At 40.6% G+C, this 26,910-nt stretch overlaps 1 protein-coding gene and 1 long non-coding RNA gene across 6 annotated transcripts in view; one reads left to right on the forward strand and one right to left on the reverse strand.

The window, feature by feature from the left end:
• Positions 1–26,910, forward strand: part of ZNF516 (zinc finger protein 516) — a 194,055-nt gene that overhangs the window by 2,803 nt on the left and 164,342 nt on the right. For 2 of the 5 annotated variants that reach the window (XM_061594273.1, XM_061594307.1), the window contains exon 1: positions 5,030–5,486. The exons of 1 other annotated variant lie outside the window; for it this stretch is intronic. The gene's annotated coding sequence lies outside the window, so the exon portion shown is untranslated. Of the gene's footprint in view, positions 1–833; positions 1,028–5,029; positions 5,487–26,910 lie in introns of those variants that run through there. 2 more of the 5 variants (XM_061594292.1, XM_061594300.1) reach the window with 2 other exon arrangements.
• LOC133369246 (uncharacterized) lies at positions 200–5,177 on the reverse strand. Its single transcript, XR_009758845.1, has 3 exons — positions 5,011–5,177; positions 1,067–1,167; positions 200–929 (listed from the first exon to the last, which is right to left on the reverse strand). It is a non-coding gene; the product is annotated as an uncharacterized LOC133369246 (long non-coding RNA).

Below are 26,910 nucleotides of genomic sequence, written 5' to 3' on the forward strand. Positions count from 1 at the left end.
GATTTTTTTTCTTAGAAAAGGGCTGCAGAATCACATCAAACCCATAACATAAAGTGTGTGTGTGTGTGTTTGAATTCTTCATGGTTTTCAAATGAGATGGCTGTGTAGCAAAATAACAATAGTAATAATAATAAAGAATCAGGTAATGCCCTCTTGATTCTTTCTGCATTGAGTGTGTTTATAAAAATGCACAAAATAATTTAAATATAAAAGTCAATTTTAGCAAATGTCAGGCATAATTGTCCTGGTACAACAAAAGCACTGTTAGGCAACGTACTCCATGAATGCAATACTACATAATGAGCACATTCATGGGCAGAGCAATCCTAAACTATACGTCAATTATGTGAGACTCTGGATATATGAGATGCTGCCACATACATTGTGGCAATAGTAGTCTTCCCACCCTGAGAGGTTTGGCCCCTCATAGTCTATGGAACCTGAGTGAACAAGGAGAGGAGGGGCCACTGCTCCTGAGTCTATAAGCTTGCTGCCTCTCTTAGACTCCCATCTTCAGGCCAGCTGAAGCCAGATCCTACTGAGGTGCTGGGAAAGGATTCCTATGTAAAACTTCATAGGAACAAAGAAACAGCACATATGGCAATAATAGTCTTCCTTGAACAGCATCTGTGATGGGGGAGATCCTGAAAGGAAAATACATGTGTGTGCTTGTGTTGCCAAATAGTCACTCTAGCAGGAATTGGACGATGACACGACACAGACATCAGGATAGTAGCTCCGTGCTGAGGACACTTTCACCTGTTGCATCTGTCTGTAATGGAGCTTGCAAGGGTACAGGAGCCTGCCAGGAACAAGTTGGTCAACAACCCCATGGAGGAAAACCTGGGAGCATCCTGGTCATTGCTGCTGGTTATGGGTAGACCTCCACTGAGATGAGCACAAAAGGGAGAGTGGGATGGATCCTGTACCTGTGGTGATCAAAAGGAGAGAGAATAATAAGCCATAGCCAGTCGCTGGAGTACATAAGCTCTGGAGCTGGAACGGATGAACAGCAGGTGTACATGAGGTGAGTGAGAACAGTGAATGGTGCTTCCTATGTCCTTACCCAGCGCTAATTCCTCAGTCACTCCACCCCTTTCTTGATGGTGGGATTCTGTGTGAGCAGTGGTTGTTTCATGTTCCACTCCAAGCATCCGGGCTGTGATCCTGCATGGCAAAAATGCTCATGAGTGTTTATTTATTTATTTATTTTATTACGTTTGTATACCGCCCCATAGCCGAAGCTCTCTGGGAGGTTTACAGTAACTAAAAACATTAAAACAAATACAATTTGAAACAGATCTTATAAAAACAATTTAAAAAAGTAAACAGTATAAAACACATGCTAAAATGCCTGGGAGAAGAGGAAAGTCTTGACCTGGCGCCAAAAAGATAACAGTGTTGGCGCCAGGCGCACCTCGTCAAAAACATCATTCCATCATTTCGGGGGCCACAACTGAGAAGGCCCTCTCCTGTTTGATTTGCAGTGGCAATTGTTCTGGTGGAGTGCCTGGCTTTGGCCAACAGAGTGTCTTGCTGGAAGGCATGAGAATTTTATATTAACAGGGTAGTGCACAAATGCTGTAAATAAAGCAATATAATTTATACAAGATGGCATAGTCACATGATTTCTGGACCGGCATAGCCTGACCACACACTGGTAACCTCCAGGCTGGATTACTGTAATGCGCTCTATGTGGGGCTGCCCTTGAGGTTGGTCCGGAAGCTGCAGCTGGTGCAAAATGCGGTGGCGAGACTGCTCACTGGGACAGGGTATCGCCAACATGTCACCCCGCTGCTGAAAGAATTGCACTGGCTGCCCATTTGCTACTGGGCCAAGTTCAAGGTTCTAGTTTTGGTGTACAAAGCCCTATACAGCTCAGGACCAGGATACCTGAAAGACCGTCTTATCCCTTACATACCCAGTCGATCACTGCACTCTGCAGCTGAGGGCCTCCTGCAGATACCATCTTATCAGGAGGTTCGTTCTGTACAATATAGGAAATGGACCTTTCGTGTGGCAGCACCTACCCTGTGGAACTCCCTCCCTTTGAATATTAGGCAGGCACTATCTCTGCTATCTTTTTGGCGCCTTTTTCAACAAGACGTTTAAGTGGAGAGCTATCCCAGTCTGTCTCTGTGTCAGATTCGTTTAATATGTTTTTAATAATGTTTTTAACCTTTTAAAAAACTTTTTAAAATGTTTTTAACACTTTTGTCTTAATGATTTTTAAGATTTATTTTTATGATGTTTTAAAGTGTTTTTAGTGCCTTGTTTGCCGCCCTGGGCTCCTGCTGGGAGGAAAGGCAGGATACAAATTAATTAATTAAATAATAATAATAAATAATACAGCAAAGCGGTTAGGGGGAGACAGCAGTTATACATTGCAGCATGTGTTTATCATTTCTCTTGCTTAGATGAGTGATCTGTCCTAGCACCACCAGTTGTTGAAATTTGGTGTTAGTGGTGGGATTGTGTCTGAAATTCTAAGGCAAGGTACCTGTTAGGGCTCTAAGCAAATATGTCCAATGTGTCCAAAGTTCCCATGTGTGTTGTAAGCTCAGTCTGCACATAATGGTCCCTTTGTGTGCAAAGTTCAATCTCTTCCTATTTTCCACCACTAGAATTTCCCCTTGTGAGCTCAGTAAGTGTGCACAACATGGGATCAGAGTGATATATAGTTACATGTGATGCATCTGAGTTAAGGTATCTCTCTGGGGTTTATATAGTGGTGATGGTGGTGGTGTGCTGTGACTGGGTCCTATGCTTTGTCATGAAGATGTGGCTGGAATGACGGTCAATGCAGGGGTGCCTTAAATTCACTCTCCCTTGAATTGAAGTCACTAAGATGGAAATACTTTGTGTTAGGTTTGGGACTGGTATAAAGTTGCACCATTGATGGGGACTTGACTGTGGATTGAAGGATTATAGGATACAATGTAAGCATGTTTCTCCCCTGTGTGACCCATGACTCTGCCCTATTTTGGTCATTCTAATTCTGGAATGGCTCTGTGAGCAGACTGTTCTACTGGCATATCTGTCACAGTGGTAGTGCATCTGGCATTCTGCCTGTATTGTGTGGCTTTCACCAAATTCAACAGGCAATCTCAAATATATGATTGCACCCTAAAAATGGAGGTCTGTAATGGGCCCTTCCTGTCATAGATCCTGTCCTGTTTTGTACTTCATACATTTTTCCCTTTGCAATTTCATCTGTTTCCTGTTATATCAATATTATCATTGATTCTGATTTTGTAAACTGCTGCCTGTTAGTATAATGATTGTTTGGGGCAAATGAGGTTTCTATGTTTTTTAGGATAAATGGCTAATTTCTTGGGTACTTTCATGTTCCATATTTGGGTGAAGGGGGCAGGATGAACAAGTAAAGACCAAATGCAACCTTTTGTGTAGAAGCCAGCTGCCTACTTCCTTCTGAAGATGGTCAGAACTATTTCATGTTAGAGAGAAACCCGAGCATGTTTAAAGAAGAGTTCTTTATGCTTAGGCCTTGTGCCACATACTTTATTTCATAGCTGCTATGCTAAATGAGTTAACGCCAAATGGTTTTTCATTAACTCACTTAGCAGCCATTTATTTAACTTTTTGGACAAAAGCATAACTTAAAAGAGGACAGAACCTCACTGCATATCACACTAGGAACATTGGCTGGTCAGCTGCATAATTTTAGAACTAGTTTTTTTTTTAAAAAAAGGTAATTTCCTTTAATCTAGTTTCTCTTTCTCAACCTGGGACAAGTGTGTGGAGTTGCAGTGGGGGTGGGATCTATCAATATTTCAGCAGCTTATTGCCATAGGCAATCAGTAACTGAATATAGTCCTCACCCCCTGGACCTCAATGTCACTAGTCCCCCCTATTTTATTAGCTCATGCATGCACCCCTTGTTAGACATTAATGGTGTTAGCAAGAGCATTGTTAGTGTTACAGAAAAAGCTGTGGCAACCCTGAGGCCATATGGCATTAGCAGTGGTGGTGTTAGGTGCTCAGTTTTCATACTTCACACTGACAGCCCAATCCTATGTTTATTTATTTATAAGTACATTTAAATCCCACCTTTCCTCTAAGGAACTCAAGGTGGCATAATGGTTGTCCCTCACAACTGCCCTGCGAGTCAGGCTGAGAGTCAGACTAGGGGGCAAAGCCACTCAGTGAGTCTCATGTCTGAATGAGTATTTGAAGTCTGGTCTTCCAGGTCCCTGTTCAACATTTTAGCCACTACACCACACTGGCTCTCTGACTAAAAGGAAGTCCAAGGCTGTTGTCATGCATTTGAGCGAAAGTCCTACTGAAATTAGTGGGGCTTCTTTTTGAGAAAATATCTGTAAGATCAGTCTGCATAATCAGTCCCACATCTGTGACGGAAGAGAAAAACCCACTTGGCAAGAATGTACATTCAATTAAAAATGCCTCCCTTCTGCTTTTTGCATTGAATGCATAGAAATAGCAGGACAGAGAAAAGTACAAAGATGCATTTCCAGCACAATCCTATGCATCCTTATCCAGAAGTAACCCTCCCCCCTCCGTGGGTCTTCCTTCCAAATAAGAACGCATATGATTGATGGTTTAGGCTCCAATCCCGTGTATTCTTACATCAGTGTACGCTCCATTGAATACAACGGGACTTCCTTCCAAATGACTGTGGGGGGGGGAGTGCACTTTTAGTATTATTTCTGAGAACTGTAGGCAGACTAACACCTGAGAATGCCCTTAGACAACATTGGTACTAGTGCTGGCAAACGGAGTGGCATTTTAGTTGCGCTAACATTGCAGTCGTTAAAACACAATAGTGTTTGGAGTGCTCTTCTAGCACGACGCTACCCACTGTGGCAATGTCAGGTTTTATTATATGCCGGGACTATACTTAACTATCCCAGAAGAAGCCAAAAAGAAATCAGGAAAACAAAGCGAAATGCGGTTTGCTGAAGAGATAGTTTGGCGTGGGCTTTGCAGCTGCGAGGCCTGCCGTGTTTGTGACCAGGAGGGGACTATACCTGTGAAGCAAGGGAGCCAAACCCCTGTCCTCTCTCTCTCTCTCTCTCTCTCTCGCCACCCCCACTCCTCAACAGCTTGTTGCTGTGTGTTAGTCCTGGAGGCGGGAACAGCCGCAGAAAGGCGAAGAAGGGTGGAGCTTAGCTCGGGCAGGAGGCTCTCACACTCGGTTGTTTTCGCCCCCTTTTCATGTAGCCTGAAACGTCACACAGCCATGTAACTGTAATACAAGAAGTGAAAGGGGCAGAGAGAACAGGCAAAGCTCAACTTCTAACCCTTAACAAAGGCAAAAAGGATTTGTCAAGGCGCTACCAAAAAGAAAAGGAAAGAAAAGTGGAGGTGGGGAAAAGGCTACAGCCCGTGGTTATCGGGCGAGGCTCAATTTCTGGAGGAGGAGGAGGAGAAGCTCAAGGAGGTTATAGCGCTGCCCTATTGGATTATGTGGGGCTCCGGCTGGCGGAGGACACTGGCTCGGAAGGTAATTGCTTTCTATTTTCAACTTCAGTTTGTTATTGTTGAAAGGAAGGGAGAAAGGGAGTGTTGCAAGGCGTGGCGAGCCCAGCAATTGTTGCATGAGTATTAAAAGACAATTAAAAGGGGGGAAAGGGAAGAAAAAAGCATTAGGTGCACTGGATTGAGGTGTAAAGGAAATATGAATGATGTACAGATATAGATAAATTAAAATTCCAAACAGTGTGGGATCATTCCAACTCCTCCCCTGGCTGGAAAGCTTTCCTTGGAACGAGGGTGCTGAGGAAGGGGGTTAAAAGGAGAAGATCATCAGCTCATGCCTGGAAGAGATGAAACTTTAGAAACCCAGATGTATTTCTTGGGTGTGAGATTAACGCAGCCGAGTTCTGCATAACAAAGGGAGAAGAATGGATCCTGAATTCCAGTTTTCCAATAAACTCTCAGTCTTGTTCTGGGCTTTCTGAAAGAAAAGGGGGAAAATCAAACCCTGTGCATATTGACACAAATATGGATTAGTTCAATTTAAATTGGAGATGATGACAATAGTGATGATGATGATGTCATGCTTCATTTTAATCACTGGGGAGGAAGGTCTGCATAGAGTGTTCTCCAGAGTTTTAAGGACCCTAACAACTGAAAGAAGTTTAAAAGTTGGAACCAGGCCTTATATTACTAAGCATCAAATGGCAGGTTTCCTATGCTATGTAATCAGCATCTGCGTTTGGAGGTGAAACAAATCCCACACAATGTTTTCACAACCCATCAAGTGTCTTGTTGTTGTTTTAAAAAACCCTGCAACTCAGTCTGCAGAATGAATGTTATTCTGAAAGATAAATATTTCAGCAGCTGTGTGCATATTTTCTTTTAATGGGGTGTGTGTATGTGTGTGTGCTTGTAAGGGAAAAGAAGCTTGTTTTGCAAGGTTGCTTCTTTTTCTGTCAATATGACATTTAATTGTATTCTATCAGAATCTGAGAGATGTCATGTTGCTACTCGCATATGTATAATTGAGTGCTTTCTATCAGATTGGTAGGGGAGAAGGGAGGGAATTCATGTATAGGTTTTCTATTAAAACTGGAGGCTGGGCTTGCACAGGAACATTTGTAGTGTCATTTGTGTTACAGCTCTGTTATTCCAGGAGACGTCTTTAGTTTCACAAGAGTAACTGCCATAGCCATCTTGAGTAAGCTCTGAGTAATGAAATGATCTTCAGTTCTGTTTGCTTTACTTTGAGTCATTACTATTAGGCATACCTTTGTTTTAAAAAGGTATAAAAGATTCATCTAATAACCCTCTTATTCATTTACAGGGACTTAATCCCTGAAAGGCTTGTGGCTAGCTATTTTGGATAGTATTCTGCTCCAGTACAGTTTTTTAAAAAAATATTCAGGCATTTGACCACCTTATTAATTTATATTCAATGTATACAGCTGAAGGGTGTTTAAATAAAGCTCAAAATGCAAAGTTGTTGATAATTAAGAATGAATATGTTGTCAGAAGCCTTCATTGACGCACACAAAATTAAGAACAAAAGAAGAGTCCTGCTGAATCAAACCAAAAGTCTATCTGGTCTAGGATCCTGCTTCCCACAGTGGCCAATCAGATTCCTCTAAGAAACCTACAAGTAGGTCATGAAGGCAGCAGACATCCCTTGCTGTAGGTTTCCAGCAACTGGTATTCATTATTCAGTGGTATATTGCATTTGAAAATGGAAGTTCTATATAACCATCATCTCTAATAGCTATTGATAGACATATCCTCCATAGATTTGCCTAATTTTCTAAAGTCATCTAGGCTAGTGGTAATCACTACATAATGTGGTAGTGAATTGCATAAATTAATTATGCATTGTGAATTGACATTCAGTGTATATTTTATGTATCAAGCAAAAGAAAACAGTGATCACTCAAAAATAAGCACAGCTAATTTCCTAACATCTTTATTAACTGAGCACAACCTTTTAACATATAAAACATTTTATATGTTTTGCTTATTGGAAATTTTAATTTTTGATTTTATCAAGCATGAAAATAGTTTGTATCACTAATCTGATGATAACCCAGTAGCATAAATAGACTGGGACATCAGGTGCAGCACAGGGATGCACAATGGATATCAGTGGTTTTGTAATGTATGGATAGCTCTTACAATGATTGAAAACTGAAAAAATGTGTAATTTGCACGTTTACAGTGGTAGAAGAAAAGCCAAATATCAACTTATTGGGAAGCTTAGTGAGCCAGGTAGATATGGTAGCTGCCTCAGAAGTTTCTCACTGGCTCTGTGCCTGCAGCTTAACACAGTAATAACAGAGTTGTAGTCACACTTACTTAGGAATCAGCCCCACTGAGCAGAACAGGCTTAATTCTGACTGAATATACATAGAATTGGTCAGCAATGCATATTCATGGCATGATCATAAGCATGTTTATTCAGAAGTCAGTCTTAACAAGTCCAACAGATTCCCTCTAAAGTGTGTGTAGCCATGACCAATGAATACTGCTGATAGGGCAAAAAAATATTACTTTGGCTGCTAATGCAGATTGGACACCAGCAGCCAGCTGTCCCCCCCCCCACTAGTGAAGCCTCTCAGTTGCCTCAAGGAGTGCTTCTGTGAGCAATGAGAATGTGGGGGTGCTAGCAGCTGTACCCTTAAAAGGACACAATCATTCTTACCTGATATTTAATCAATCTCTGGGTCAGTCCAGGAAAAATAATAAGGTGGTTGTTGTTGTTGGCTTCTTTACTGATTACATATAATGATAATACTTGTGCTCCAGAAGGTATCTTGGTCTGCTGCTGGAGTTTGAACAGAGTCATCGCCCAGCAGTCTGCTGTCTGCTGCCAGTCAATATAGACAATACTGTGCAAGATGAACCAATGGTCTGGCTTGGTATGAGACAGCTTCCTTTGCTCCTAAAATGAAGAAGGCAGAAGGGGATGTAAGCTGGCCCCAGGAGTAGTACTAGGTATGGCACTGCAACAACCTGTTGTTGATTCTTGATATAGGGTTTTAATCGGGTACTATGTTGATTGCAGTGACATTTAAACCAGCTACAGTACCTATGTATCAGTGAATATCATTTCATTTTAAAAAAGAAATCCAGAAACATGTCTGTAAAAAAGGAGACCAATTATCAGTGCTAAAGCATTGAAAGAACAGATCAAAACAACTGTGACATTCTAAATCTTTGCTTCCATAGTCCAATTTTATTCTAACATCTCAGGGTTTAGTTTATTCTGAGATGTGGTAAGCACAATTCACTTAATGTGAATGAAAAATCTCCATGCTTTATGCAAGTATTTCAGAAGCTTTGTTGTTGCTGTTGTTTTTATTATTATTGCTTACCATGAAGCATCACAAAGGAATATATAATATAGAGTATGTATGCGTGACACTCCCTGCTACATCTGTATCCCACATGTTCTAAGAGTTATCAGAATAATATCAACAATATTAAAACATAAAATAAGGAGAAATCTAATAAGTTGAGTGATGATAGTATCTTTGTTTTCATTTTTCATGTGCACCAACATGAGAGATATAATAATAATAATAAATTTAATTTTTGTGTCGCCTATCTGGCCGAAGCCACTCTAGGCGACGTACACATTAAAATTCAATAAAATACAATATAAATACAGAATAAAATACAATGTAGTCAACACTAATGCAGCCGTCAAACTATGTAGGGCAATCAGTAAACAATTTTTACAAAAACAATAAACAATCACAGAGAAATTAGCCCACCCCGGAGATCCCAAAGGCCTGTCCAAAGAGCCAAGTTTTTAAGGCTCGGCGAAATGTATCCAGGGAAGGGGCATGGCGGAGATCAAATGGGAGGGAGTTCCAGAGAGTGGGGGCCGCCACTGAAAATGCTCTCTCTCTAGTCCCCACCAACCTAGCTGATTTCGTTGGTGGGACTGAGAGAAGGTCCTGCGTGGCTGATCTAGTCGGTTGGCTTAATTGGTGGTACTGGAGGTGTTCCTTCAGGTAAACTGGGCCGAGACCGTATAGGAATTTAAAGGTTAACACCAACACCTTGAATTGGGCCCGGAAAACAACTGGAAGCCAATGTAGATGAAATAACACTGGTGTGATGTGATCGCGGCGGCGGCTGTTTGTAAGCAACCGAGCCGCTGCATTCTGCACCAGTTGTAGTTTCCGGACCGTTTTCAAGGGTAACCCCACGTAGAGCGCATTGCAGTAGTCTAATCGAGAGGTGACCAGGGCATGTACTACCAGTGGGACCTGATGAATAGGGAGGTAGGGTTGCAGCCTCCGTATGAGGTGTAGTTGATACCAAGCTGCCCAGCTCACTGCCGAAATCTGAGCCTCCATGGACAGCTTGGAATCAAGAACAAACCCGAGGCTGCGGACCTGATCCTTCAGGGGTAAACTCACCCCATTAAACTTCAGGTCAACAGCACCCAACCTTCCCCTGTCACCCACAAGTAGCACCTCGGTCTTATCAGGGTTGAGCTTCAGCCTATTCCTTCCCATCCACCCACTCACGGATTCAAGGCACTTGGACAAGGTCTCCACAGCCAACTCCTGTGAGGATTTAAAAGAGAGGTAGAGCTGCGTGTCATCAGCATATTGGTGACACCGCAGCCCAAAACTCCTGATGATAGCTCCCAGCGGTTTTATATAGATGTTAAATAGCATGGGAGAGAGGTTAGAACCCTGTGGCACTCCACAAGTGAGGGGCCAAGGGTCTGAAACCTCATCCCCCAATGCTACCTGTTGATGCCTGTCAGAGAGAAAGGAACGGAACCACTGTAAAACAGTGCCTCCTATTCCCAATCCTTCCAGGCGATCTAACAGGATACCGTGGTTGACGGTATCAAAAGCCGCTGAGAGATCCAGGAGGACAAGAAAGGTGAATTCTCCCCTGTCTAATGCCCTCCTCATATCATCCACCAGAGCGACCAAGGCTGTTTCAGTACCATGTCCAGTCCTGAAACCCGATTGGTATGTGTACATGACATTGTTACAGGATGCAAAAACTCCTCTGTTAGTCCTTCTATAGTTTGTCTTGATTTGCCCAGATGCAGAGTGCCAATGCAAGAGATTTTAGGGCTGCTTACTTCTTAGCCATCCATGTATACCATGATTATGGAGCCCCAAGTGGGACTGCACCTACCAATCCACTCCAGTGGCCACATACTCTCTGACCACACTACTTATGTATGTGCATTCAGTGGAATGTCAAAGAGGAGATCTGCTGTACTCTCATAGGCATCCCTTATGCATAGGCTTCCCTTTCTGATGTTCTCCTCAGCACTCAGACACTGGGAGCAAGCCAGGAGGCATGTATATTGTTTTTTGTATTCTCGTGATGGAGGGCTGTTTACTCTTTAATCTTTACCTGTTGTGTTAACTGTGCTTGTGTTGATGATTATTGATGCAATTGCCTATTTTGTTGGCATATAATCCCCATGTACCTTAAAGCAGTAAGACAGTGGGGCCTTGCTTCCTCTTTTCATCTGACAGCAATAGGGAAAACTACCAGAGAGATTGTCTATTCCTTCTCCAAGAGCTGTTCCTTCTTCAAGATTGTCTATTCCTTGTCCAAGATGCAGATGTTACTGCAGTTGGCTCAATAATGTAAATGGTCTACTTACGTGAGCAGTGACTTGTAGATCAATATGTGGAGGCTTGGGAGAAAGAGTGAAAAAATGGAGGGGCGGGGGAAACCTTCTAAAATGGTGTGTGTGGGGGTATATATGGGGGGAAGAATAATCCATTGGCAAATATTTTTCAGAACAATGAGTGAAATACTTGTTCAGCACCCAAGGATACCATACAACGGAAGAGGGTTTTCAAAGGAGTAATATCTATACGTTCAAGGTGACATTGTTGTGTGAAGCCACCTGCCATGCTTAATAGAACCAGGGTTTCACCTCGTTAACTGTTTTGAAGTATTTATTTATTTTTATTTATTTTAAAATATTTCTATCCCGCCCTTCTACCCTATAATAGGGCACTCAGGGTGGCTTACAAAAATAAAATCAAACACGTACATAATAAAATTGTAAATAGTAAAATCACAAAAATATTAAAATACATAAAATACAACACACACACGGAGAGAGAGAGAGAGAGTGGTACTAAAGGGACTACAAAGGTAAAATTTAACGTAGAAGGCATAAAATCAGTGTCAGGCTCTACCTTCAGTCCCTCCCAAAGGCTCTCCGGAACAAGATCGTTTTCAGAAGTCTCCAGAAAACCAACAGGGAGGGAGCAGGGTGGAGTATTTGGGGTAGGGTATTCCAAAGCTTGGGGGCCACAGCTGAAAAAGCTCTCTCCCACATGCCTGTCAATCTAACATCTTTTATTCCAGGCACGCAGAGGAGACCAGAGGCAGATGATCTTAAATCCTGGGCATATGGGTATAAGCGGTCCCTCAGGTATATTGGTCCAAGGCCGTTTAGGGCTTTAAAGGTCAGTACTAGTACTTTGAATTGGGCCCAGAAACAAATTGGGAGCCAGTGGAGTTGATAAAGCACAGGGGTAATATGCTCCCTGCACTGTGCTCCAGTTAACATTCTGGCTGCTGCATTTTGAACCAACTGCAATTTCCGAACCATTTCCAAAGGCAGCCCCACATAGAGTGTGTTACAGTAATCAAGCCTCGATGTCACCAATGCATGTGTCACTGTGGCCAAGTAAACTGCCTCCAGGAATGGATGCAGCTGTACCAGTTTGAGTTGGCCAAAAGTACTCTTGGCTACTGCAGCCCCCTGATATTCAAGCAGCAGGGCAGGATCCAGGAGGACTCCCAAACTGCAGACCTGCTCCTTCAAGGGGAGTGCAACCCCATCCAGAACAGGTTGCAACCCCATCCCTGGTGCAGTTTTTCCCTTGACCAGCAGTACTTCCAACTTGTCTGGATTAACTTTGTTTGTTAGCCCACATCCAGCCCTTCACAGCCTCCAGGCAGCAGTTTAGGATGAGCACTCCCTCCCTGCAATCAGGTGGTAGGGAGAGATAGATCTGAGTGTCATTAGCATATTGGTGACATTGTACTCCAAATCTCCTGATGACCTCTCCCAGCAGTTTCATATAAATGTTAAAGAGCATGGGAGACAGAATGGAACCTTGTGGTACCCCACAGGCCAACTGTTAGGGAGTCTAGCAGTAGTCTCCCAGCATCTCTTTCTGGATCCTGTCCGTCAGGTAGGACCAGCCACCGTAAAACAGTGCCTCCCAATCCCATCCCAGCTAGACAACCCAGAAGGATACCATGGTCGATTGTATCGACGGCTGCCGAGAGGTCCAGCAGCACCCACAGGGATGCACTCCCCATGTCTGATGCCCGGCATAGGTCATCAAGCAGGGCGACCAAGGCAGTCTCTGTCCCATAACCAGGCTTGAAGCCTGATTGCAAAGGGTCTAGATAGTCCGATTCATCTAGAAAAAAAGTAAACCCTTACTTAATGTTTTATACCCATATGTACCAGTTATTGCAGGATTGGGCACTTCATGAAATGTCTTGCTTGATGGGAAAGTGAATTCATGGTAGTGATTTGCATTAGTTGCATTAGCAGTTGGCTATTCAGAAAAATCTTGTTCTAACCTGTCCATTCATTTGTAAATTGTTCTTGGGATCAAAAATATATTTACGTATGTTTAACTGTAATGTATTTCTTCTCAGGAGGAGTAATTAACATTAGTTCTTGTGGCATTTGACTAGAAGGCTGATAACATTTTACAACAGAGCAATGCACTTTAATATAATTGGAAGTATCTATTATGTTTCTGACAATGCTGACCAATTAACAACGAGCTGGTCAGTATTGTTCAATGTTGACAAACTAATATAGTATTAGTTGATGTTCAGAAAGATATAGGTGGATTCTTATACCCACTTTGTGACTGAAAATCCATGGTCAGTTAATGCAATAATTACAGCCTTCTTCAACCAGGGCCTCCAGATTTTCAGACTACAACTGCTGTCAACCCTGACCATTAACTATGTATCCTGGAGCTGATGGAAGTTGTGGTCCAAAAGAAGAGGCAGGCTACATGTTGAGGTTGGGGAATGCTGAAACAGAGAAAGAGGCTCCAAAACTGTTGTTAGAGATATATTCTTTCCATGAGTTGTGATGGGAAAGACTCTGGACTTGACAGTGGAGTTCATGAAGGTATACGATAGGGATGGGATTGGCATTTCAGTGCTGGTTCAATTTTCGCTCTGTCGAACTTCCTTCCACTACTGCTTCATGAGGGATCAGTGTTCGTTGTTTGCAATAAATACCGATTCGGGTTTCCCCCCACAAAAATATTGTTTTTTCATAGTTTTTTTTTTAAAAATGATGTTTTTCTCAAAATATCAATATTTTTGAGGTAATTTTTTTTTATAAAATCCGCTTCAGCTACAGAAAACTGCTAGAAAAAAACTCAATCTACAAAGAAAAGCAATAAATAGGAAATCTGGTGTCAAATTCAAATTTTACAAAATTCAAGCACATCTCTAGTATATAGTGCCTTAGTATTCTATCTTTCTTTGCATGCAACTTGTGAGAGTGCCACAAAAACAAGAGTGAAAACAATTTATTTTTTTCTGAAAGTGCAAAATTGTATTGGTGCTCAAACACCTTTGGAATATATGTTTTTCTTTTTCAGGGAATGATCCGAAAGCTGACTTTTTCACTTAGGAGCCTCTCATTTGATACTTATGCACACAATGTCAGTGAGAACTGGGTGTGTTTGTATGATTATTATTTATTATTTATTTAAAATATTTATACCCCACCCTTTTTCCAGAGAACTCAGGGCGGCTTACAAGAATAATCATAAAAAAGATTAAAACAGTAAATATACAAAATTAAAAACAATTAGAATGAATAAAATCAAGTACAATTAGTTAACCAATTCAATTAAAATCTCGTCTAAAAAGGATCGTCTTCACCTTAGCACGGAAGGACAAAAGTGAGGAGGCTAATCGCACTTCACTAGGGAGCGAATTCCACAATCTGGGGGCGGCCAATGAAAAAGCCATATTCTGTGCCTTTGCAAGAAGAACTTGTGAAAAGGATGGAGTAGTGAGTAAGGCCTCACCGGAGGATCTTAGAGTCCGGGCAGGTTCATAGAGGGAGATACAGTCTAACAGATAACCTGGACCTAAGCCGTATAAGGCTTTATAGGTCAAAACCAGCACTTTGAATTGTGCCCGGAAACATATTGGCAGCCAGTGGAGCTGGTACAGCAAAGGGGTTGTATGTTCCCTGAGCCTGGCTCCAGTTAACATTCTGGCTGCCAATTCTGCTTAGGTCAACACTGAATACTTTAATCATTTTTGAACAGTGATAGCCACAGAACTGTAATCTTGGTTTCATATTACAGGAAGAAAAGTTAACTCAATTTGGAAAATTAATGACCAGATAGCAAAATTTAGCAGAAAGGCCCATTTATTTGAGTTGACATATTCAGTATAAATATTTGTACATTGCAGCAACATTCCTTTTTCAAAACAGGCACCTTACATATTGTAAATGTTTATAAATTTTCAGCGCTAAGTTAAAGCTGTTATGGCTCACTTATGGCAAAACTCTGATCTCCATTCAGTTGGTGTAAGCTTAGTTATTATATTGGCATGGCAGTTTTGCATTGGTGCAAAGATAGTATCTTTATTGTCCTGTGCAGACTTAATGTGGGAATGAGCTGCATTTGACATTGTGGAACCTACTTTCATTGTAAACTGTATACAGTGCCTTGCAAAAGTAATCAGACCCGTGACCGATGCTCTCATATTACTGAATTACAAATGGTACATTGTAATTTTATTCTGTATGATATTTTATTTTGAAACACTGAAACTCAAAATCAATTATTGTAAGCTGACATTGGTTTTATGTTGGGACATGTTTGTAAGAAACGTAAGAAACTGAAACACGTTGCTTGCATAAGTATTCAGCACTCACACATTAATATTTGGTAGAGCCACCTTTCACTGCAAAAACAGCTTTAAGTCTTTTGGGTTAGATATGTACCAGCTTTGCACACAATGTCAGAGGGATTTTGGCCCATTCTTCTTGGCAGATTTACTCCAGGTCGTTCAGGTTGGTTCGACGTCACTTGTGGACCTCAATTTTCAAAGAGCGCCACAGATTTTCAATGGGACTGAGATCAGGACTTTGACTGGGCCACTGTAGGACATTCACATTTTTGTTCTTGAGCCGTTCCAATGTTGCTTTGGCCTTGTGCTTGGGATCATTGTCCTGCTGAAATTTCCTCCCAACTTTTTTAGTGGACTGAAGTAGGTTCTCTTGAAGTATTTTCCTGTATTTTGCGCCATCCATTCTTCCTTCAATTTTAACAAGATGCCCAGTTCCTGCTGATGAGAAGCATCCCCACAGCTTGATGCTGCCACCACCATATTTCACTGTAGGGATGGTGTGTCTTGAGGCAGGGGCAGTGTTCGGTTTGCACCACACATAGCGCTTTGAGTTTTGGCCAAAAAGCTCTATCTTGGTCTCATCTGGCCGCAAAACCTTTTTTGCACATTGCAGCTGGGGCACTCTCATGCTTTCTGGAAAACTCCAGACGTAATTTCAGATGGTACTTTTTAAGTAACAACTTCTTTCTTGCCACTCTCCCATACATGCCAGTGTCATGTAGAGCTCTTTATATGGTTGACTGGTACACCATTACTCCACTCCCAGCCAGTGAACTCTGTAGCTCCTTCAAAGTGATTGTTGGCCTCTCTGTGGCTTCTCTCAGAAGTCTCCTCCTTGTTTGAGTGCTGAGTTTTGAGGGATGGCTTTTTCTTAGCAGTGCCTGGGTGATGTGAGGCAGGTTACACTTCCTGATTATTGATTCAGCTGTGCTCACTGGGATAGCTAAACACTTGGATATTATTTTGTACTCTTTTCCTAATTGATGCATTTGTATTACATTATCTTTCACTTTGGCAGAATGCTCTTTGGTCTTCATTTTCCTTCAGATCCACAGCCTGACCAGTGATCCTTCAACAGTGGGGTTTTTATCCTGACAATGTGACAGCAACTTTAATGGTTCACAGGTGGAGGCCATTGGTAAGGTAACTGTGTCCTCGATAGGGCAATTTCTTTCATCTGTGTAAACTGGGAGCTTCCACAGTACAGGGGTTGAATACTTATGCAAGCAACATGTTTCAGTTTTTTACGTTACTTACAAACATTTTCAAACATAAAGCCAATGTCATCTTACAATAATTGAGCTTGAGTTTGTGTTTCAAAATAAAATATCATACAGAATGAAATTACAATGTACCATTTGTAATTCAGTAATATGAGAGCATTGGTCAGGGGTCTGATTACTTTTGCAAGTCACTGTAGATCTGGCCTGTTGGTCTTTGTTTATGTTTACTCTAACCCTCCCATTCTGCATGCTTTATTTTTTAACTAAAAATTGCTTAAATGGAAATCATACAGTTAGCATAGTTTTGCAGTGTAAATGTTAAATGACCAGAGTTAATTAATTTTGCATGGTTAACACTGCTGTAACTTTCATTCATGTGGTTTCAGGCAAGTGTTAATTTAATTGGATATCTGACATCCAGTAAGTGTCCTGTCTCATAGTTCAGTGAATCTCATTTCCTGTTTGAGGCTCAGTTGGCTTTTCGGAGGTGGGGCCTGGATAATAGTTATTCCACCAACAGAAAATAACGTAGTTTTACATAATTTCTGTTGCTTTTTATTGTAATTGCATGTTTTTAGCTCGAAATCAACACGGCTATATGAGCCCTGATAACACATTTCCTATTGCTGATTTATCCTTGCATTCTTGAAGTTTGATTACAGCAACAGTTGTTTACACCAACAGTCTCAAAACACATGGATGTATTCTGAGATGTACTTAGTTCGAGGACAGGATTAAGTAGTTGCCAAATAACATATTACCCAATAGGTTTGTATCAGTACGAATGCTTTGTTCTATCTGATTTGTGAATGTACTGCTTCTTAACTGTGTAGTAATGGCTTGAACATTATGTTTTGCAAGCTAGCTTTATTTTTAGCGTAGCTTTTCCAGTCTGTGTCAGAAGCTTCACCTCTAGAAGTGTAACATAATATAGATTTAGATACTTTTATATCAAATGTGCAGAGTAGACTGTAAATGTTTACAAGTAGTGGTAATTCCTTTTTCATCTTTGAAGAAGTAGTAATCTATTACTTACATAGGGGGCAGAGATCTCTTATACTGTGTCTTTAAAGATCCTGCGTCCAGTCTAGTTTCCATCAAGTGTTTAGGGCCTTCAGTGTGCCTCTATGTTTCTGTAAATTCAGGATCTTCATTTTTCTGTCTTCTGTAGAATGTGTAATGTACACAATAGAAAGTTTACATGCATGTGTGATGAATTTCTTGTCATGGACGTTCCTGTAAAGTTTAGGATCATGACCCAGCAAAAGGTGTAAGGGACTTGTGATACTCTGCTTCACTTAGATCGTGTTTGGATGATTATATCTTGGCTCAGTAAGTTAGGATATAAACTAGCATTTTGCCTACACCTTTGTTCTTTATATGAACCAGGAAGCTATAGCTGACCACTTTAGAAGATGCCAAGATATTAAGACAGCTTCAAATTGTGATTTTAATTCTTATCTTGTTCCTAATCTGTCAGCCATGGACAAAATGGGACATTTTAAAATTAGTTATTGAAAACTTTAAAATCAGTTAGATTGAAGGACATGATGGACAGGGTCTTCACAATAGCGGTCCAATTCTTTCTCAAGGGATATGTCGTTGGTATCCTCAGTTGTAGTATTTAAAAGGCTTTAAAAACCCACCTCTTTCAAATGACTTTCAGTTGATGTGCTTTCTTGGTCTGTTTTTATATATCAGCTGAATTATATTTTAATATATTAAGGTTTTTTGGTATTTTTAAAAAAACTTTTATTATGATATAATATTAATTGTATTTTTATGACTACTTTTTGTTTTCTGCCTTGGGTGGACTTGGTCCAGAAAGGTAGCTTATAAATATTTAAATAAAAAAATTGAACATTCTAAATTTAAAAATTCCTGGCTCGCACAAAGGGGCTGCTTAGTTAATAGATGACTCCCTGGTTTGTTTTCTGGATCACACAAAGGGACTGCATGCATAGGCAAAAGGCAAAAAAAAAGCTGAGATATGCTCATCCCAAACTTTAAATGTAAAAGCATAGGCCAAGGTACCCTATAGCCTGGTGCCCTCTAGATGTTGTTCTAATATAGCTCCCATAATGCCTGACAATTGACCATGCTGACTGGGGCTGTTGGAGTCCAATAGCATCTGGAGTGCATCAGGCTGGCTGCAGAGGTAGAAGTAGATGGGACTATTCACCATTTTCCTCCTCCCAATTACCACTCACCCAAGGAAGCAATTTTGTTCCCCCTTCCTCCTCCCCGTAAACTGATCCTCTTTAACTTTTAATTTGTTACATGATATAGTCACACATTAGGAGTACTTCATAAATTCTGTGTTCAGAATTGTTCAAAAAGTTAGAAGGTGAATGAACAAAATGTTTGACTGTTGCTTTAAAGTGATTCACATTACTGGAAAGCTTTTTTTTAAAAAAAGCCCTGCATTTTGCTAGCCTTGTGTTAAAATTACTACTTTCTGGATAAAATTGTAATTAGTATCAGTAAGAAGAGTACTTGCCATTTGCTCTGCTCTTCTCCCCTCCCCAGTATGTTGATAACATGCTTGGATCTAATTCTAAAATGAGAGAACAATGGAAGTTAGAAGGAATAGAGAAGCAGAATGGAGTACTGTACTTGTCTTCTCATTGCTGAAGAACTCTCTTGTCTCACCTTTAATCCTGTGCAGTACTGTATTAAAGTGGTCCTATCCATGCTGGGACTGTCAGAAGAGTACTTTTTCAAGCAAAATGATATAATTTTGTGCGTCAGAATTTTAAGTGCAATTTGCAAGTTATCGTACCTTTTAATTTTTTCCTAACAGGGAAATAGGGTGTCCGCTTACACATTGCATTCTTAGCCCACATAGGCTTTTTTATTCCTTAACTATAGCTAAGGTATACATCTTAGCCAAACATACACCATTCCTTTCCCTTTTAGGAGTTGTACTGTGAGTATCTGGTTGATGCTCTTTCACTAATCAGTTGTAACGACTGAGAACGTGTTGTGATATTGCATCAGCTCAGGCACTTGATTTTAGAGGCCATGCAGCAAACAATATAATATAAAGGATGGAGTATTCTATTACATCCAGTAGTCTTCTTATTAAATTATGTTAATAGATTAGTTAGGTCTGAGCATGAATAATTAGTTTCTTATTTGCTAGCTGCAGCTATAATGTTTTTTGCAAAGAAATTGAGACTATTAACAACACTGAACATTAACGAGTAGATTGACAACTGTGGGAGTTTGCAACTATGGCTACACTGACACATTTTCTGAGATTTCGGAAGGGCAGGCAAAGACAAGATAATTTTTTTATAAACTGGTAAATCTTCATTGACTACAGCAGAAGATATGTGATATTGCCAATTATGAGTTACAGATTTACATTGTTTCATTTAGATAAGACAATATGGTATGTGAGTCTCCAGGGAGAGCATTTTTGACAAATGTAGCATCAATCGGCCTAATATTAACTGTGTATATTGTGTGCGTGTTGATTTATAGCTTTCAAATAAAAAACTGCCACCACCACCCTTGCCAAAAAAGTCACTGCCTTCACTGTGGGGAATTGCTTTTGCCAGATTAAACTCCTTGATATAGGTGTCCTCTAATTATTATTTCCTTGGCTCATTTAAAAATATGGGTTATAGAGATGAAGCCTATGACATCAGCGAATAGGAAGCATTTAGGTACATGCTTTAGTTGTGTTTCCACTGTGATTTCCAAACTTTTAAAGATTTTAAAGTTTTTTCTATGCAAAACATGTTTAAATATGCCATGATCAAAATGGCATTTTAAAAGCGACATATAGATTTAGTTCTTTTTACATTTAACCCCCTTCTCACATAGAACCCTCTTTCCACAAGAATTTTAAACAATTTCCTCTGATAGTCCTTCGTTTGGTCAGATTATACATACCCATATTCTAGGAATACAAATGAAGTTGCAATTTGGGATTTCCAATTTGTTTCTTCTGAAGTCTAATACAGAGAGTGATCATGCATGTAACATTTTGCAATTGATCTGTGAGTTTGGCAGTTTGCATGATCTGCTTGAATGCGTAAGCACCATTTTATACTTTTACCAGTGTATATAGATATATATTCACTAACAGGCAGAAAACCTTGCAGTTTAAGAATGTATCTATAGCCAACAGATATTTCTATCAAACTTTAAAAAGCAGGGAAATTGGGCAGCTATAGTGAATGCACCAGGGGAGCAGGTGACCTGTCCTCCTCTCTGAGATATTGTACTGCCCTACAAAATGCCGACACAATTGGGTTGGTCTTTCACAGTCCAATCCACTTCCTGTGTAGCTTGGAAGAATTTGGTAACATGTGCCTCTGAGCATATCATGAGTGGTGGCAATACCTGCCACCTCCAAAGATGGAGAAATACATTTTTGTATGTTTGTTGGTGTTCTTCTTACTTTGCTTCTTTTCTGTGTTACTACTGTTTCTACAGAGAATCTAACCTAGAAAATTATATTTCTCTCATTATTCATCCTAGAAATCTGTGTCAAATTTATTTTTATTAATTTCAAGCTATTTTATTGGTCGATGTCTTATGATGGTGAAGACTGCCTTTTGTGTTTCACACTGCAGGTCATGCTCTATTTCTATTTTGAGCACGTTAATGGTTGAATCTGAAACTGCAGTTTGATGTAAAATCAGACAGATTACAATATATTGCTCCTTAAGCAATGGTTCTAGCTGTTGGAAAAAACAAACTGCCCAAGATGCATGTTTTTAGCCTGCTATGCTGAAACTACTCCACTTAAGGAAAGGTGGGCATGGTCAATTAAAAACATAGAGCATACCTAGAATTTTGCTAGAATATATTTCACCTCCCACTGTTTTATCTTGTGCAAACTGAGACACACCTCATGTCCATTGGAAACTATTCTGCAGAACAGTCAGTGCCATTATTCCACAATTGTTTTTGGAGCTTTTTTTTTTAGTGTTGCACAATGTTGCTGTACTTCAGATATTCACAGAAACAGAAGCAAGAGAATGATTTGCTATAGGAAACGTCACTAAAATTGCCAGGTAAATCAAACATATTTAAAGTGACTGTCTGAATGATATCAACTTTGCTTCCTCCCTGCTAAAACAAGATCAGCACAGTACATGTCTTGTTTTCGTTATCTGGGCTGACTGCAGGTGTTGCCACCACTCACCATATGCTCAGAGGCACATAATACCAACTTTTTCCAAGCTACACAGGAAGTGGGTTGGACTGTGAAATACCAACCCAAATTGGGTTTGCATTTTGACAAATTTGTAGGGCAGTACGATATCTCAGAGAGGTCAGGTCTCCTGCTTTCCTGGTGCATTCACTATAGCTGCCCAATTTCCCTTCTTTTTAAAGTTTGATATAAATAACTGTTGGCTATAGGTACATTCTTAAACTGCAAGGTTTTTTTTTGCCCTATTAGTGAATTTCCCTGCTTTTTAGTCCAGGAGGTAAGAAATGGGATCTTGTGCAAGTTTGCTGAGAATGGATTGATCATATGCATGCTTATTGAGTTCAGTGGGATTTATTCCTGTGCAATCATGCTTAGGATAGGTGAAATTGACCACAGGGGATGGGGAGGGGGGAGGGGGAGGGGAGCAGGCAGGAGGAGGGTAGGTTTGATCATTTGCACGTTTATTGAGTTCAGTGCGATTTACTCCTGTGAAGTCATGCTTAGGATAGGTAAAACTGACCATGGGGAGGGAAGCCTGGAATGGGCAGGGGAAGAGGAAGAAGGGAGGAGAGGAAGGAGGAAGGGAGAGCGGAAGGAGGGGAAAGACAGGTCTCATCATTTGCATGCTTATTGAGTTCAGTGGGATTTACTCCCATGCAATCATGCTTAAAAATGAAATGGACTGCCTTCAAGTGAATTCCGACTTATGGCAACCCTATGAATAGGGTTTTCATGGTAAGTGGTATTCAGAGGTGGTTTACCATTGTTTTCCTCTGAGGCTGAGAGACAGTGACTGACCCAGGGTCACCCAGTGAACTTAATGTCTGTGTGGGGATTCAAACCCTGGTCTCCCAGGTTGCAGTCCTAGGATAGGTAAAACTGACCATGGGAGAGGAGGAGGTGGAGGGAGAGGGTGGAGAGGAGGGGGAGGAGAAGGGGAAGGGAGGGCTGAAGGAAGGGGGAGGGAAGGGGCAAGAGGGAGGGGATAGGAGGGAGGATTGATCATCTGCATGCTTTTTGAGTTCAGTGGGATTTACTCCTGTGCAATCATGCTTAGGATAGGTGAAACTGGCCTGGGGGAGGAGTGGGGGGAGGAGGAGGGCAGGAGGGGGAGGGGGGAGAGGAGATTGGGTAGGTGGGCAGTGGACAGAGGGGAAGCCCCTTTTCTTTCCTTTCCAAAAGGAAAACATTGTGAACAGTATGATTCTTTTTCAGAGTTTCCCCCACCTTTTTATTTTACAGCAGCCCATGTAGCCTCCCACCCAAATTGAAACCAAAGCTGTACCTGGTCACATCCACACCAGACCTTTATTTTACTTTAGGCAGTCATGGCTTCTCCCAAAGAATCCTGGAAAGTGTAGTTAGTGAAGGGTGCTGAGAGTTAATAGGAGATGCCCTGTTCTACTCACAGAGCTTCAATCAGAGCAGCTGACTGGTAAACTACTCTGGCCACTGAAGTTCTGTCGGGAATAGGAGTCTCCTCTCGGCACCCTTTACAAACTACACTTCCCAGGATTCTCTGGGGGAAGCCATGACTGTCTCAAGTGAAATCAAAGTGCTGTGGGTGTGGCCCCCTGGTTAGGCAAGCACAGCAGCTGTGAGTCTGGCTTTTAGAACACTGACAGTTGGTTCTTACTGAGCATGCCCTACATTATCACTGAGTTCAAGCCAAAATTTCTTAAATTAATTAAAAATCAGCCAGGCATTTTTTCAACCTTTGAACTTCAGAAGATGAAGGTCAGAGTATGGGGCAAGGTCAGTAACAGGATTACAAGTACTCTGTGATCATGGCTGATTTTTAATGAATTTCAACAGATTATGAGAACTCTGAGAGAAAAAAATCCAAAAGGGCTCTGGGTTTTTTTCTCTCTCTTTAGACTTTGAACTCTTGCTTTTTTCTGACTGTTCTGTGAATCGCCATGAAAATTTAGAGGATTGGTAAGCAAGCGTTTTTGAGTTCAGGACTATAAGTTTTGTAAGGCTTTGTTTTGAAATGAGCTTATGGGAAGGATCAGAATGGGTTGGGGGTATTATTTTCAGTTTAACATTGTGGAAAGTTCACACAAGCTCTGAATATTGGAATGTATGTGCCAACCCTTTATACCTATAAATCACTGGCAGAACCAGGGCTGTGGAGTCGGTACATCAAACCTTCTACTCTGACTCCGGGAACTCCTCTATTTTTCTGCTGTCCGACTCCTTCATAAATGGCAAATGTATATTAATTTATTAATATTAATAAATTGATATTAATATTAAAATCTTAATTTTATTTTGAAGTTGGAGTCAGTACATTTTTACCGACTCCACCCAAAATTGGCTCCGACTCCACAACTGCTACTGCAGCTCCATAGCCCTGGGCAGAACATGGCATATATGGGGAAATTAGCACTAAATGGGTGCTCATTTATTGGTTGATACAAGGCCTGTTTAGAAGTCAGAAGAGTAACATTTCAAAAAGTATTTACTTATTTATTATGAATATTTCGATCCTGCCTTTCCAACAGAACATTGCTCAAGGCTGCTAGTAATAAAAAGAAAATTAATAAAAATACAAACAGAAGCATATTTAAAAATACACATGTATTAACATGTATTCATTTAGAATACTTATATCCCACTTTATAACCCCAGAGAAACTCTCATAGCAGTTTATAAATATTCATGCAATAAAAAACACATTCAAGTCTGGTTTCAGAAACAGAAGTGCCCCTATTGTGACAGAATGATTCAGGTGGCATTTCTTGACCTAATCCTTGGTCTTCCTTGGTCTTGCCCTCCATCCTCTACCTATTAGATGACAGATCCCACTGAGCAGCTCTGAGGCAAAGAAGTGGGCTGAGCAGCTAGGACTTGCTTAGCCCAGCATGAAGGCAGGTCTTCCAAAGAAATAAACACCCTAAACCACAAAACAGCATTATCCATATCTACAAACAGCAGAAATTAAAATTAGCCGACTGATAAACTGAAAGCCAGCTGAATGCCATCAAGAAGGGGAGAGATGAATTTCCCAAGGTAGGAAATTCTATAATTTGGTTGAGTCCACTGGAAAAGCTGTGTTTCATATGTTCCCACCAAAAGTATCTAAAGTATTGTTTATATATTATGATAAAGACCTTGTGGCAGTTAAATTGTGCCCTGTTTATGGGACTGAAAAGCACTTTCTTACTCATTAGGATTTATTCTTCTTGATCTTAAGTCGCAATAGGATTCATTGAGAAAGGTATCTGATAACAATCCTGGTCACAGCTCTGCATGGAATAACCTATGGTAGAAACATTTGTAGGTTTATTTTAGATGCTTTCCAAATTAAAAACATTAACAGAAGTGGATAGAGTGAACGATGGGGGAGACTTGGGAGGTACAGCCACATGCATGATGCCTTGCTGTGGCTGGAAACACTGAAATTAACTTTTCATAGCTAAGTGTGATGTACACACATATCATTTGTGGGTGTTTTGTATCAATAGTGCAGTTAAGATACAATGGGAAAACTGGGAGTCTCAGTGTGTGAATAAACCACAGTGAGCCTCAGGCTTGTATACTTCCCTCTCCTCTTTAATGCAACAGAGGAAGAAATTGGAGGCATCCACTTCCAGTTTTAAAATAACTATGGTTTTCCATGTTGTGCAAAATTAGGGTACAAGCCAGGATCTGAAATCAGTCTTCGTTGTCCCTAACCATAGTTTAAACAAACCACAGTCCCGTGCATTTGAACATCATGGGGAACTTTCACACAAAAGAGAAGAAAGGACAGGGGGGAGTATGTAAGCCTGTGACGCTGCAGCTCATTCATGTAGCAGGTAGCTGGATAGTGTCTCAGCCCATCCCATATACTTCTTAGAGCCTTTGGTTGTATAGTTATGAAGGCATGCTTTCTCACAAGACATCAAGACATCTCTAGTACCTCCTTTGAATACCTGCAGAAGTGCACCATTTAAAAAGATGTGCTGACTTTTAAGTGTTTTCATCTTGAAGATGTGAGTTTATAGTTATTTTTGGTTTAGTGAAGAGGAGATGAGAATTAAATTTGCATATGCTATTTAGATGCTACCATTGAGTTCTATTTTATTCTGCAAACCTCTGTCAGTAATATTTTATTGGTGTCTCTTTGAGTCAGCAGCATGTTTCATACATTTTTACACCTGGCTCCTGCTGAACTATACATATAGTAGTTCTATCCATAGCTGATTACTGTCAGTCCCTTGCTGATGTCTTAATTAATGGCTATGCTAATATATTTATGAGAAAAGGAGGCATGTGTATTTGCAGATACCTAGAAAAAAACCAACATAGATGGGATGCTGGATTCAGGATAGGTCTTTTTTCTAGATGAATTTTAATGCTGTGAGTTAATGTCATGATGTGTAATGCATAATTTATATTATTATTAACAGGGATGTTAGAGAAATGTTTTCATTCCAGGTTAAGAAAACAGTGCAGTTAGCAACTGTGGTCAGAAAATATTTGAACTGGTATTGCCAGAGACATTCAGGTCAATTGTATTAATAGAATAATTCATACTTTTCTTAGTGGGGTATGTTTGGAGGAATTCATATTATGAAAAGTGAACACAAAGTTTCAGTGACTGGCCCATGATACAGCTTTGATTTGAATTGTTTTCCATGTATTCGCAATGCTTGAAGTGATAGTACCCGAATTCGTTAGTATCAGCAGAAACTTATATGATCGATCGATCTGTCTGTCTGTCTGTCTGTCTGTCTGTCTGTCTGTCTGTCTGTCTGTCTGTCTGTCTGTCTGTCTGTCTATCTATCTAAAACACTAGAATGCAACATGATTGTTTTAGGATTAATGGGTTCATAGTAGGGATAAAAACTTCATCTTAGTAAAAATGGTTTGTTTTTTAGCCATCAGTTTGATCAGCAATGTTCTAGAATGTGTAGAAGTTATCTGAAAGGCTGGACCTATTCTGAAAGCACACACGTGCTTCATGTGGAATACGATGCAGAATTTAGTACGCTGCTATTTACTTTCAGTATTTAAAAATGCAGGTATCTATAGTCTATCTTCATGGAAAAAACTGGGCAAAATTTAATTGGTCCTCCTTCACCCTTCAGAAAAGATATTGGGGCCACTGGGGCTGCAGCGGGGAGCAGGGAGGCAAAATTGGT

Source organism: Rhineura floridana, chromosome 1 (genome assembly GCF_030035675.1).
Source record: "Rhineura floridana isolate rRhiFlo1 chromosome 1, rRhiFlo1.hap2, whole genome shotgun sequence".
NCBI classification, from domain to species: Eukaryota; Metazoa; Chordata; class Lepidosauria; order Squamata; family Rhineuridae; genus Rhineura; species Rhineura floridana.